Source organism: Topomyia yanbarensis, chromosome 3, assembly GCF_030247195.1.
Source record: "Topomyia yanbarensis strain Yona2022 chromosome 3, ASM3024719v1, whole genome shotgun sequence".
Taxonomy (NCBI): Eukaryota; Metazoa; Arthropoda; class Insecta; order Diptera; family Culicidae; genus Topomyia; species Topomyia yanbarensis.
The window spans coordinates 253,549,451-253,564,095 of record NC_080672.1 but is presented as its reverse complement, the minus strand read 5'-3'; the positions used below and the strand labels follow the sequence as shown (position 1 = coordinate 253,564,095).

General features: G+C 36.9%; 1 protein-coding gene across 10 annotated transcripts in view; it reads left to right on the top strand.

Annotated features, from left to right (window-relative positions):
• LOC131690966 (cell adhesion molecule Dscam2) overlaps nucleotides 1-14,645 on the top strand; it is a 352,778-nt gene that overhangs the window by 71,508 nt on the left and 266,625 nt on the right. The gene's annotated exons all lie outside the window — the stretch shown is intronic.

Here is a 14,645-nt window from a genome sequence, read left to right as displayed (position 1 = left end):
ATTAATCATTTATGAAATAATTTCTATGAGGAAAGGATTATTCATTCCAAAGTTTCAAAATTACATCAAGGGATCAAAACACGTATAAAAATGTTTTTCAAAAAAAATTGATGAACTAAAAAGAACATGTTTTACATTTCTTATAAAAGAAATGTATAGAATTCGCTCAAACTTTCAAGATTTTTTCCGAGGCCCGGAGGGCCGAGTCTTATATACCAATCGACTCAGCTCGACGATTTGGGACAATGTCTGCGTGTGTGTCTGTGTGTGTGTATGTAACGGACAAATTCTCATTCGTGTTTCTCAGCAATGGCTGAACCGATCTTATCCAAACCAATTTTAAATGAAAGAACTAAAAAACAGTATGAACGCTATTAATTTGTTTTTGATTCTGATGTTTAGTTTCCAAGATATGAATGTTTGAATGCGTAAAAATGGCGTTTTTTGCAGTTTTTTGTCGTGACTAACGACTTACCTTTCAATATAGGGGCCCCTTTTCAAAATTTCGGAAGAAAAATGATGTAAGATTTTGAACGCTTATATCTTTTGTTGTACTGAATGGATTTAATCAATTTCTTCGGCATTTTGTCGAAAATATTTGTACCAATGTTGTATTAAATTTTGGAATATGTAGGATATTCATTATCAACGGAAAAATAGTGTTTTGAAAAATCTTTCGAAAACGACTCGGAAAAGTGAAAATTTTCAGCCCATCCCGCACAGAGCCGTCAAAATGGTGCAGCAAATGAACAATAAAATAATGAAAAGTTTATATAAAGGTCCACTACATGTTTGTTCCTATGATTATTCGTATTGGGTTGCTTGACGAGAGCAGTTGGTGGGGGAAAGCCGGGATATTAATTTTGGTTAAGCCATTAGAAGTCGGACGGAAAGGAAAGGCTCATGCACGCCACGAGAACGAGCGAGAAAGCGATAGTAGTGCATATTAGCGAAAGCGTTACGTACATTTTGAACGTTAATAACTTTTCTTCTACTAAACGGATTGCCAATCTTGTTTCATAAATCGGAAGGAAAACGTTCAACGCTTGCTACCGATACGTTGTTTGCTATATAAAATTTGTTTAAATAGTTCAAAAACTACTTTAAATGAGAATCAACATTAATGATAAAACCTATAAATAGGGGTGTCGCAGTTTTTCTCAAAACCAGACGTGTGTAAGACGCAGTGCATAACAGACGTGCGTGGTCGTGAGAAGCTGCATCGGACGACCAATCAAATCAGCTACCATCGGAGAGAAGCAGAAAAACGTTGGTGGAGGTGGTGGCGGTGAGAAGGCCAAAAAGCCAAAGGCTAAGAAACGCAGTCACTGAAAAAGCGGTAGTAACTGCCACTAAAAATGCCACCAAAACATCGAAGACTGCAAAGCGTACTCATTCGGTGTGAGCTGCGAAAGGGGAAAGATCGTATGGATGTACGCAGTAAAAACAATCGTCGGCAAGGTTTGAATTGTTTTAAAAGATTCCCGTCTTGTATCAACATAGTTATCCACAAACCGTCCTTATTAGGACGAATGCAAAATGGAAAAAGAATTTAATTAGAAAGTTTCTTTTATTAACTAGTATTAAGTTTGCGCTTGGTAATTCTGTACTTTTACCAGTGAATCATAAGAAAATGTTTTTCCAATCTACAAACCCGAAGGTTTTTGCAAATCCTTCCAAGAAAATCAGTGAATGTGGCAACTAAGCGAAAGCTACACCAAAACGAATGATGAAAATATTTTCATTTATCGAACAAAAGGACGTCCTTCCATCTGCATTGTAAAGTCAATAAAAAGGAACACCATGATGAAAACCGTGCTCATTCGGTGTGAGCTGCGAAAGGGGAAAGATCGTATGGATGTACGCAGTAAAAACAATCGTCTGCAAGGTTTGAATTGTTTTAAAAGATTCCCGTCTTGTATCAACATAGTTATCCACAAACCGTCCTTATTAGGACGAAGGCAAAATGGAAAAAGAATTTAATTAGAAAGTTTCTTTTATTAACTAGTGTTAAGTTTGCCCTTGGTAATTCTGTACTTTTACCAGTGAATCATAAGAAAATGTTTTTCCAATCTACAAACCCGAAGGTTTTTGCAAATCCCTCCTAGAAAATCAGTGAATGTGGCAACTCTGCCACTAAGCGAAAGCTACACCAAAACGAATGATGAAAATATTTTCATTTATCGAACAAAAGGACGTCCTTCCATCTGCATTGTAAAGTCAATAAAAAGGAACACCATGATGAAAACCGTGCTCATTCGGTGTGAGCTGCGAAAGGGGAAAGATCGTACGGATGTACGCAGTAAAAACAATCGTCGGCAAGGTTTGAATTGTTTTAAAAGATTCCCGTCTTGAATCAACATAGTTATCCACAAACCGTCCTTATTAGGACAAAGGCAAAATGGAAAAAGAATTTAATTAGAAAGTTTCTTTTATTAACTAGTATTAAGTTTGCGCTTGGTAATTCTGTACTTTTACCAGTGAATCATAAGAAAATGTTTTTCCAATCTACAAACCCGAAGGTTTTTGCAAATCCTTCCAAGAATATCAGTGAATGTGGCAACTCTGCCACTAAGCGAAAGCTACACCAAAACGAATGATGAAAATATTTTCATTTATCGAACAAAAGGACGTCCTTCCATCTGCATTGTAAAGTCAATAAATAGGAACAGCTTGATGAAAAGTGTGCTCATTCGGCGTGAGCTGCGAAAGGGGAAAGATCGTATGGATGTACGCAGTAAAAACAATCGTCTGCAAGGTTTGAATTGTTTTAAAAGATTCCCGTCTTGTATCAACATAGTTATCCACAAACCGTCCTTATTAGGACGAAGGCAAAATGGAAAAAGAATTTAATTAGAAAGTTTCTTTTATTATCTAGTATTAAGTTTGCACTTGGTAATTCTGTACTTTTACCAGTGAATCATAAGAAAATGTTTTTCCAATCTACAAACCCGAAGGTTTTTGCAAATCCTTCCAAGAAAATCAGTGAATGTGGCAACTCTGCCACTAAGCGAAAGCTACACCAAAACGAATGATGAAAATATTTTCATTTATCGAACAAAAGGACATCCTTCCATCTGCATTGTAAAGTCAATAAATAGGAACAGCTTGATGAAAAGTGTGCTCATTCGGCGTGAGCTGCGAAAGGGGAAAGATCGTATGGATGTACGCAGTAAAAACAATCGTCTGCAAGGTTTGAATTGTTTTAAAAGATTCCCGTCTTGTATCAACATAGTTATCCACAAACCGTCCTTATTAGGACAAAGGCAAAATGGAAAAAGATGGGTTGGTAATGTATATGACATAACAGGGGTGTCGTGACCACACTTCGAAGTTATTTCAAATCTTGCAAAGCATAAATTGACATAATTTCAATGATTGTTCCTTTATGAATGAAATGACAAATTTTCAGGTCAACGCGGCAATAACTTTGCAATTTATAGAACAATTTTATATTTTTAGTTATCATATATTAACTGTCATCTCTTCCAAACAACTTAACCCTCTGCTGCCAACCACGTGGTTTTGCAGGGTTAAGGAGAATCATTGTAAAATGTCCAATACATGATTTTATGTTGTTACCTCCACTAAAACCACTTCAGAACACTCCCACCTGTCATACATGTACATTGTCTGCATGTTGAAATCATTATATGAAATTATTGACCTGTATTCAACGCGGAGAACTCGGTAATAAAATTGTTTTGCTGAATATACTAACGAACGGGATCCCCAGGAAAATTTCGCTGAGCCCGGTGAATCGAACTTAATGCGCAAAATTTAGCCATTTGAAGGAGATACAAGCAGAATTTTAAGAATATGAGCATCGCGGTTATGTCCCGGACATTACCCGCCCCTAGTTTTTCGCTAAGCGTGTTCATTTCTGTACGGAAAAGATTCCGATGGTTGTTTCGAGAGATTTTAACATTGATAGTTCAAAGCAAGAAAATATGAAATTTGTTCATTTCATGAATGAATGTCTCAACGAGCTTAGAATCCAGCGCATCCCCGATCAACGCAGACGCCAACAACAAAGGTTCTTTTCAGAACCACCATAATTATTATAAAGAATAACTTGAAACATTCCCACATATTTCATTGAGTATCATTCGATTTGAATTACAAGTCAAACGAGTAGTCACGACACTCCGGTTATGTCCTAGACATTACCCACCCATCTTTTTAAATTATCTGACGAAATTGACAATATAGATTTATATGTTTTTGGACAGCTTTAACGAATACCTTTCGAACAAGCTATAGATTGTTGAAATCGAACTATTATCAAAAGAGATATTTAACATTAAATGGGGACGAAAGATTTTTATCATTTCCCATTGCCAGAAATATGACCAAAAACATGTAATCTATTATTAACGCCAAAACGGCTTATTTTAGGTCAATTGTATCTTCGAAGAATTTAATGGAGGTAATATGCCCTTTCTTTTGGTATTGTGCTTTTGCTGATTAATCCCCCTATGAGTGAGATATTTTCACAAATTTTCTTGGAAGTGATTATATCGAAATGATGTCTTCAGCAAATTTGTAGCTCTTACTTTTACGAATAACTTTACTAAAGACTTTAAATATCTATTTTGAATACTTTAAAAGTTATGGCTTGTTGTTTGTTGATTACTCTTTGTCGCCTATTTATTGTTCAATATAGTAATAATCCATTGAAATAAGCTAAACATTATTTCGATAAAACGAATTTTGTATTTCATTTTACTATCTACAACCGCTAGAAATAATCACCGAACACTTCCAAGTTGTCTGGAAGGAACTTGACAACTTATCAGTACAAAAATGTTCATTTGTGCGAACCTTCAGACTGCAATTTTTCTAACTTATAACTATCGGATCGATCTGAAACATATCGGAAAATGAAAAGCGAAATAAATAACTCCAAGCAACGGCGTAGCCAAGAGAAGGTTTTAGGGTTAAACACCATACAACTCCCCCCCCCACACCCAAAAAAAAATATTGGATTGAAGTTGAAAATTTATTGATGCAGACTGATTTAATTCAATATTACAATAACAATTATCTGATCCGTACATTGATAACCTGTTGTTGTAAACATCATGAGGACTTTTGATAAATTATCGGAATGGGGTCCTGATATGTAACTGAAAAAAATGTGACCTCTGTTTCTCAGAGATGGCTGGACCGATTTGCACAAAGTTAGTCTCAAATGAGGTACAACCCCATCCCATCGGCTGCTATTGAATTTTTTATTGATTGGACTTCCGGTTCCGGAGTTACGAGTTGAAGAGTGCAATCACACAGCAAATTCCCATATAAACTGAAATTCAAAATCAAATTTGTATTTTTGATGCCAAATGACTTTAAAATACATGAAACATTGAGATGTTTGACAAAAATTGACTTTTTTGGACTTTGGTACATTTTTGCCTTTCTCATATAGAAAGGTTATGCAATCACTCTAAAAATCGTCAATCATACCGGCCCGGGAGGAGTATGCAGTGAGGGGTTGTTATTTTAAAATTAAAACTAGTTTAAAATTTCTTAACAAGTTGAAAATTTTTGGCAGGACCTGGACCTCCCGAATCTATCTCCATGATCCGCCGCTGGTTTCAAGCGATGTTTCAGTATCACATAGTATCTCAAGATCGTGGCTGTCGATCCATTGTATGTGCAAATCGTACTGAACATGTAATATTCATTTCCATCATTGTATTGAACATAACCAACCATGAAATCGTAGTCTGGACAAATGCGAAAAGCACAATTGCACCACTAGGTGGATTAAAACAGGTTTTTTTTGGGAATGCATCGAGTTGAGACGAAAACGTAACATGATTAATAACGAGGATAACACTTTCCGAATCTAGAGAGAAATTTATGAGAAATGACGATTTCCATTCGACTCTAGCAGGTTCTGATCGATTTTGATGAGCATTTGATTTTTGTTGTATGACCAATTATATGTATAGGTCAAATGTTTAAGAACAGTAATTTAAGGTCAAGATAGCATCATTTTGAAACCGCCAATTTCGGAGGTTTAGTATCTTCGATGAGTTTTACAAACGTTAAACAGCGCATCATTTGATAAAATAATTTTGACGGTATATCGTCCAAGAAGTATTTATGGTGAATTTTCTCAGGTTAATATTCATGACTACAATAAAGTCTCAACAAATTCGCTAAAGACACGAACTCTGTTACTATTTTCTAGAACATTTATTCTGCATAATTTTAAAACTTCAAAAATTACGGTTTCGGAATTATGCCGTTTGGAGAGTAAGAACGATTTTCACCAAACCCCCACCAAACCGAATTTCTGGCTACGCCGCTGATTTCAAGTAAGTAGAAACAAAGTCGTTCTACACTCGTTCACAAGAAACTTCTTCGAATGCTGAATATCTATTATGATACATTGAAACCCCGATTTTATCAGCCAAATATGAACATATGTTTGATGGGCTCTAGCAGACGAACAAGACTGAAATGGAGAAAATCCTTTCTTGAGTATGTTTTCCTTATCATGAAGATGGAAATATGCAAAAATAAAAAGTTCATCATAATCAGAAATAGTTATCAGACTACATCAAGGGACGGGAAGAATATTTTAACAGCTTCAGTTTATTATAAAGAAAAAAAATGCCCGATTTAGTCAATGTCCCCGTTTTGTCAGCCTAAAATACACCATGAGACTGATAAAAATGGGTCTTTATTGTATGTATTATTCACTGTGTTTCACATTAATAGGTAAATTTCATTTTTGGAGATTTTTTTTATTGCATCGAACTACAACAATTTTTAGGTAGTTTTCAAGAGGTTATTTTATAGACTTCTTCCAAAATTTGGCGAACCTATTCCAATTCGTATACCAATTAATTGGTATAGTTAAGGGTTTATATGTTGCAGATAGAGAAAATACTGAAATTTTCAGCTTTTTTCCTACACAATATTACGAAAGCTTATTAAACAATTTTTCCTAATAAGTTTGTGAAAATTATAAACTATTTGAAATTGTTTTAAAGTTTTATTTTTTATTTAACCGTGATTTTTTAATAAATAATGACCATCACTTCACAACGTAGTCTATTTTTCATGGCTTGCGGTGAGCACGATTTCTCGAATTGCTGAACTGAAAATTATGGAATAGAAATTATTTTTTTGTATTCTTTACAGATTTAACTCGCCGCGCAGATAGCTCTGAATTAGACCCGCTGGTGCCCTAAGACGATTTCGCTAGATTTTCAGAGCACTGTGCACCCAGTGCATTAACGCAAGTGACGGAAGGTTATCGAAAAGTTTCGTAAAAATGAAAATTCCAGTAATGATAATGATTTTCCCAAACGGTTCGTTTACGAGAGGTTTTTATTTGTTCTTTGGCATTAGGATTAGCGATAATAATTCAAATCAAGAATACTACTGGGAAGTCACCTTTAGAAAAAGTCGATGTCGAAGTAAAATTTGAAACTATGCACGCATGCACTTCAGAGATAGCTTGATATTAGGAGCTGCGATTTCATTTCAACGCTTTTTTGTGAAAAGGGCGATACTTACAAATGTAAATATAGGGCTTTTTTCATACATGCGAATGAGGGTTTTGAAACGCAACAAATTAACCTAAAAAGTTTGATTCTACGATATTGCTTTCTTAAACTACAGCAAAAAATACAACGGGCGAAACTATATTTTTGTTTGTTTATTTAAAGTTTCGCCCTCCACGCTCCATGCAAACAAAGAGGGCGATACTTTTTTTGCTAGCAGTTTAGAGGCGAAACTGTTATATCCGTATTTTTTTAGGATGATCAAGCTAATACCAGCTGTAAATAGTAACAATGATCTCTATTGAAAAAACACGGACGAAATCGGTGGTGTAGAACGATAGTTATTGTAAAATAAACGTAAGGGCGATACTTCAACGCTGATAGGTGGGACCGAAAATGTAAACAATCGCCAAAGGGGCGATACTATCATTATGTCAATTTCAATAGCAAAAACACATTTTAATTTAATAATTTCAAATACTTTATGAAGTTTTGGGTTTCGATCACTGAATCATGCAATCTGGGATGTAAAAACACAATAGTTATTAAATAGGAAATAAAACCAAGCCTGGAAATATTCATTGTTGATACAACCCCTTCAGGAAAATTCAGTTTTCCCACCACAATTTAGATATTTTATTAACAGAGTATTAACAATAATTCGTTGGTATGTCTATTTTATGGGCCATTTTTTCGCTTTCCCATTGATTTGGTTTGAGATATCTAGCACTGATGTTGTCCTATGCTGATTTGAGCGATTCTCTGAGTCCTGCCACTATCCCATGTAGTATGTGTTATCAAAAACATCGCGAAGCATTAAGTTCTAAATGTTCTCAAACGATATAATATCCGAAGAGAGTGATAAGAGTTATAAGAAATGTCTCATCACACTGTTAGGTGGATTAAAAACGTTTTTGTTTATTATAGAATCTCGCGCTTGGTGAAGTCTTCGCATGTTCATCTGAGCAATGGAAAAAAACACTGCGGCACGACCAAACAATATGATTTTCAACAACAAGCCTACCAGAAGACGTACTTTTTTAGAACATTATCCTCAGTCATATCCATACTATCTATACGTGGGTCATTTCAAAAAACGAACCTAAACTTTCCGATTCTACATTCTCCAATTAACCGCATCCGTTCAGCATCACACTCGAACAGTTACGGAGATTGGAGCATTCTTCTGCTTCCGATGAATTTCTTTTTAATTTATTCCAATTTATTCATCGCTTGATTCGATCATTGCAACACGTGTATTTCCAATCGATCCCGCTATCATATGGGCACTTGCCATATCCAAAGGATATGCGACTAGTAGCACAAGTAGGGAACGAAAACTGACTTTAGAATCGTACCGTCCTGGGGCTGCTGAAAGCGAATGCGGGATGCATCGAACCGAAGCTGCACTGTTCACAAACAGCACGTGCATAAGTTGTAGAATGTATGTGGAGCTGGAGATATAGTTATGCACAAAACTTGCCAGATCAAAAGCAAACGAGGTTATGCCAGCAAAAGGGTTACGGAACATTATTACAGTTTGTACGTGATGTTTTAGTTGCGCTGCTTACACAAAATCAGCACACGAGCAAACGGGGTGGAAGTAGTTAGAAAAACCAGATAACGTCGTTTGCAGTAATTTCATTTATTTGCCATTTGTTTATGGGTTCTACGAGCCTGAAGCAGTACTAATTGAAAGGGAGTTGTACGAGGGCTGTGAATAAAAAAGAAAAGCCTTTAGATAATTTTTTTTATTGGTAATCCAACTAAAACTGAATATAATGTAGATTTTCAGAGTTTTTAGCAAGTAGCTAGTTTTCGAGTACGATCGCCCAACATTGATCTTTTTGATATCATATATTTGGCGTGTATGATGAGGCTAGCCCTGAAGTTAACGACGTCTTCCAGGTTTATTACTAAAAATCACCGTACACTTGAAACTAAGTTTGTGCAAAATCGCTCCAGCCATTTTGTGATGTGATCTCGACAAACTGCATCGAATGGTACATGACGTTTGGCTCTCGGTTGGAAAGTCGATTTTTGGAGTGATTGTATAGCCTTTCTGTGACGACAAAGACATCGTCCTTAGTTTTTAATTCATGCAGTTTTGTTGTTTTTTTAGTGCTTTTTGCGTTTTTTGTATGCTCCTAATTTTGAAATGCAAAAAATAATTCACCTTATACTTTATATGTTTTTTTGGTTCACGATCCTACATTGCGCACAACTTGTAGAGGTTCGATGAAATACACGTTCACTCGTAATAGAAATTACTGTTTGTACATTTCGTAGTAGGAAAAGTGTCCTTACAAACCGGTTTAAAAGTATACACTTCTCAACACTATTGTACAAATGTTTTATTGAAGGGTACGGTACTTGACCCGAAGCAGAGCTACAACTACTATAAATGTTACCCTAGTACAGTCCTTGGCAATTAGGACTAACCAGCAAGGTAAAACCATAAATTACATACAAAAAGGATTTACTTCTAAGATGAGTGAATTACATTTTGTATGAGAGGAGAATTGAACTTTGTGTTACTTAGTAACAAAATTGAGACATGCAGGCCCTTTTTCTGTCCGTATGCCGCGTATCACAGTCTAGTATATAGCGCCATTTGACAGCAAATTATGCACGCTACGAAAAAAGTATGGAACGGGCGTTGAAGCGACACACGGTAAAATCAACATCACTCATGTGATGCCATAGGTGTATGCCCCAGTGGAACCGAGCCGGCAAAAAAGCACACACGTGGAAGTGCCTAAAGGATGAAATACGCTGTCCGCAGTGTCGATGAAAGAGATTTCATATTTTTTCTTCGATGTGAACAGAAATGCTCTTAGCATGCATGCCCAACTTATGCAGTTTGCCTGATGCAATGTGAAAGCTTTCACGTTTGGTGTTATGTGCTTGACACTTTTTTGAGCTGCACTAATAATGAAACGAAATGGTGTCCGGTGGTCGAAACCCCCATCCCAGGCAGGATTTTACATGTGTGCCCGGATCATATGTGGCAAATTTTATGGATTAAGTAATATGATAGTATGCTTAAAAAGGGTGATGTAAAGTATCTGAAGTTTGGCATTAGATTAAGTAATAACTAACAATGAAACGTTACTAGGTATTACATCCTGCTGCGATATTGGCCATTCTCATTCGGAACATTACAGGCCAAATACTGAGACAAAAAATAATGCACATATGATAATTTTAATCATTATCCACAAAAGTTAAAGCTTTTAGAAAATTATGTACATTAATTTCAATTGGGGCAAATTTTATCAAGGAGTTTTTTTGCAATTAATAAATTTATTTAGGCCCAAATGCAGTAGCTCGACGAGGCTGATTGTTTGTTTTTTTTACAATAAATAAAAAAAACAGCTATGTAAAATTTTTGGTCTCGTTCAGGCGCAGCTTTCTGCTGCGTGTTGAGATCCTTTTTCTAGGGGGCGAAATATTGCCAGTGTTGTCCATTGCAATTTGAGGTTCGATTCGTTTGTCTTCTTTCGCGTTGTCGTTCATGTTCATGTATGTTCGTATCTTTCGGCATTCGTTTCGTTGTTTTTGTTACTGGTTGTTGGTGCTTGATCCGGAGATGTTGGTTTTGCAGCTGTTAGTGGTTTAGCGTAAGATGGTTGTGTGCTGATTTCAGTTGGATTTGAGTTTTCCTTAACAGTTTCTACGCAAGGTTTTCCGAGGTGCAGCTTCTTCGTGCAGAACTGGCACGTAGGAATTTGCTTTGGGTACGTGACTAGTGATGTCTGTTGAATGAGAGCATCGTCCCTTCCTAACACTGTGAAGCTTAAGTAAGAGGGAATTGGCTTGGTCACACGCATGCTCACCACACGAACACCGTTAGGGATACCCGGGAAAAAATTCCTCCATGTATCATGTGTAACGGAGTCTACTTCTCCGTATTTTGGCAAGCATTTTTTAATCGCACCGTCAAGGGTACGCGTAGCCAAATCATGGACCCGAACTTCTACAGCGCCGTTCTCGATGTAGGGTGATGAGCCTATTTGCGCCATGTTTCTATTATCACCCTACCCATTTGAAGCCGTTGGTTAGAGCAGGGTCTGCCATCTTTGTTCAACGCATTGAGTCAAATGGTAGCGCAACAATAGGGGCACTCGATTCGAGTTTTCATTGTGCTCAAACACGAGAATTTTACTGTTTTCAACGCATTTGTGTTATTATATTGGTTCTTAACAACGACGCAAAGCGGTTGATGTCAATTTTCACGCATTCCATTGATTGTAGTGCAAGAAATTACCGAATTAGTGAGGCACCTTGCTTAGTATGGTGAAAATAAGGCTCATCACCCTATACGGGAATGCTATATTTTACATTGCCGCATTCGGCGGTGTGCTGATGTTGTTTCGCGAGGCGAATGACTCAGCTTGGTTAATGTTGTTGAACGAAATCAGCACGCAATGTTTGATATGATGCATTTGTAGGGTTTTCACTTCAGCCAGATTGAGTTCCATCTGCACTTTTAATAACTGTTCCACTTCCCGAATGGCTGGTCTTACGGGGCATTTTGAAAAATCAACAGCAACACAGTTCGGCCGCATCTGGGTTGCTTTTTGCTGGGCACCGTCACTCATCACTAAATCGCACAGTAGGTATAGGCTATTATTATATGGACTGCTTGTGTGATAGGCACCGATTGATTTTTAGGTAGAATTGACTGTTTCACTTGCGTGGCACGATTTTTTGCTTCTGCTCAGGGCGCGATGTGAAGACAAACTGATTTCTCAAGGAGTTGATTTAAAACCACTTTGTGCGTAAAATACACCAAACTTAATTATAATACGTCGAGGGTTTTGCGTCTCGACTTCGTCTCTTCAGAATCTGGTACTTCATTAAGGCACTAGGCTGATGCTAGTCTAAAACTGGAAGCACAATTTGTGAACAGATCTAAACGATTTCACGCTGTCAGTATCTTAGGAAGGTGGTTCTAAACAAATTTTCTCCTTAGATCGGAATATCGCATATTGCTATGCATTGGCTCGCAGGATAAAAACAATTTTGATTCATCAGCAAACAGAACTTCTCTCTTGGGATATCTGGTATTTCGGTCTATTATCAAATTCTGAGGAGACGAAGTTGAAACGCAAAATCCGTTGGTTTAGTATTGATTACAATAATAATATCAACGCTGAATTAGTGAGCTCGCCATTATCATTGTGGCCAAAACGAACTAGATGTTGTACCAGATTAAGATCGAATGAATTACAGACTCCCAAGTTGCTCGATCTTGAACCGCCAGTATGCATTCTTTCCACCCGCCCGCCGCATGCGCATGTTAGCGATTGCGTAGTTTATCTTTAACATGTCGAACTCTTCAGTGATGTTTGTTTTCACTTTCCGTCTCCCACAGCATTACTGTAACTGAGCATCCACATATGCCAAGCGAAGTTCGTCATGAAAATGTATCAATGCAGGGATATCTTCAATTGGGCCGAATTGGCAAACATTACACCAAGAATTTTAATTATATTTTTCCTTCGCACGCAATGGATTTTCCCTTCTTGGCATGGGATTCGTTGTCAAACCCACATCAATTTTCGTTGTTTTTGTGTTATTAAAACAGTCACCTGCTACTCTCTCTAATCACCTGAACAAGACTCGCGATTCATACGTACCGTGACTCTCAGACAATTCGGGTGTTTTTTTAATCTCGGTGTGGTGTGTGATTATACCCTTAGTCTCGGTTTCGCTATCCAGAGCACTCGACCGGTCCCTTTGTGGTCTTCTTTCATCCCAAAACAAAATCGCTGAATCTTATAGATATCGAAAAAAACCTGACAGAACGGTTCTCAACTGTGACCGAAATAACAAAGATTCGCTCAGGCAAGGTCAGGGTCGTGTTGACTAATTCAAAGCATGCAAAAAATTGCTTGCTGCGAGCAGTTTGCGCGGGACTATTATTTGTATACTCCAACAGTAATACTATGTTCACATTAGCACTGATATCACTTGATATACCGAGATGATATGGATATCATGTCAAAGTGTTCACATTAATGCGAGGTGATATCGTTTGGCAGTTGACATGACAACTCAAATGTCATAAATTTTCAATCATAATAATTTGAAAAAATGAACAATTTAAACGAAGAAGTAGTTTCATCGTCTGCATTATTGAGTACATATATGTTTAATTCGGTAAATAAAGTGTTTTCTGTGCGTGCTACGTGTCTCAAACGAAAACGGCAAAGTCATATGCTGAATATTTTGCTGCTACAGAGAAAAAGAACCTTGTTATTGGACCAATTGAAGGAGCTCCAAGGAAAAGGACGAATATGGTCAAAGGTATTCAAAAGTTTAAAAAATACATTTTTATCATATTTATGAAATGATTTCTAATAGTGACAATATCTAAAAGCTGTGTCCAAACCTTTCTGCACCTAAATGGTTATAATTTTTCTCGATCGAAAAAATGTTTCACTACACATTTCTTTCATAATTTACGTTTCCAGAAAAGGTCAAGCAAATTTTGGGAAGAAGATGCACAGAATAATGGAGAAGATTTTTTTAAAGAAAATTTTCGAATGTTTCCACATACATTTGACTTACTGTGTGACAAAGTTAAACACATGCAAAAACTCGATTCCAACTTCCGCAAATGTATACCGCTACGGAAAAGAGTCGCAATTGCAATGTACGCCCTGGGATCTTCTGCTGAGTACAGAACAATTGCCAATATGTTTGGTGTTGGTAAATCCACAGTATGCCAAATTTTATAAGATTTTTGCAACGAAGTGTGGCGAGTCATGAAGAAAGATTTTTTAAACACGTATCCTATTAGTGAAGAACAACTGAAAGAGAGGATTGCAGGGTTTGAAAAGCTTGGGTTTCCACAATGCTATGGTGCCATTGGTAATTGTTATGATGTTCTTTGTTTCTGTTGTTTCTTCAGTACTACTTTTCCACAGATGGATGTCACATTGAGGTCAGACCTAACGCTGATGATGCAGTAGACTACCACAACTACAAAGGGTGGTACTCAACGGTACTGCTTGCATTGGTAGATTACAGGTAAGGCTACCATATCTTGCAATGCATATATGTTATATATAATTACTTAGTGGTCGTTAGGTTTGTCCATATTTCCAAGCT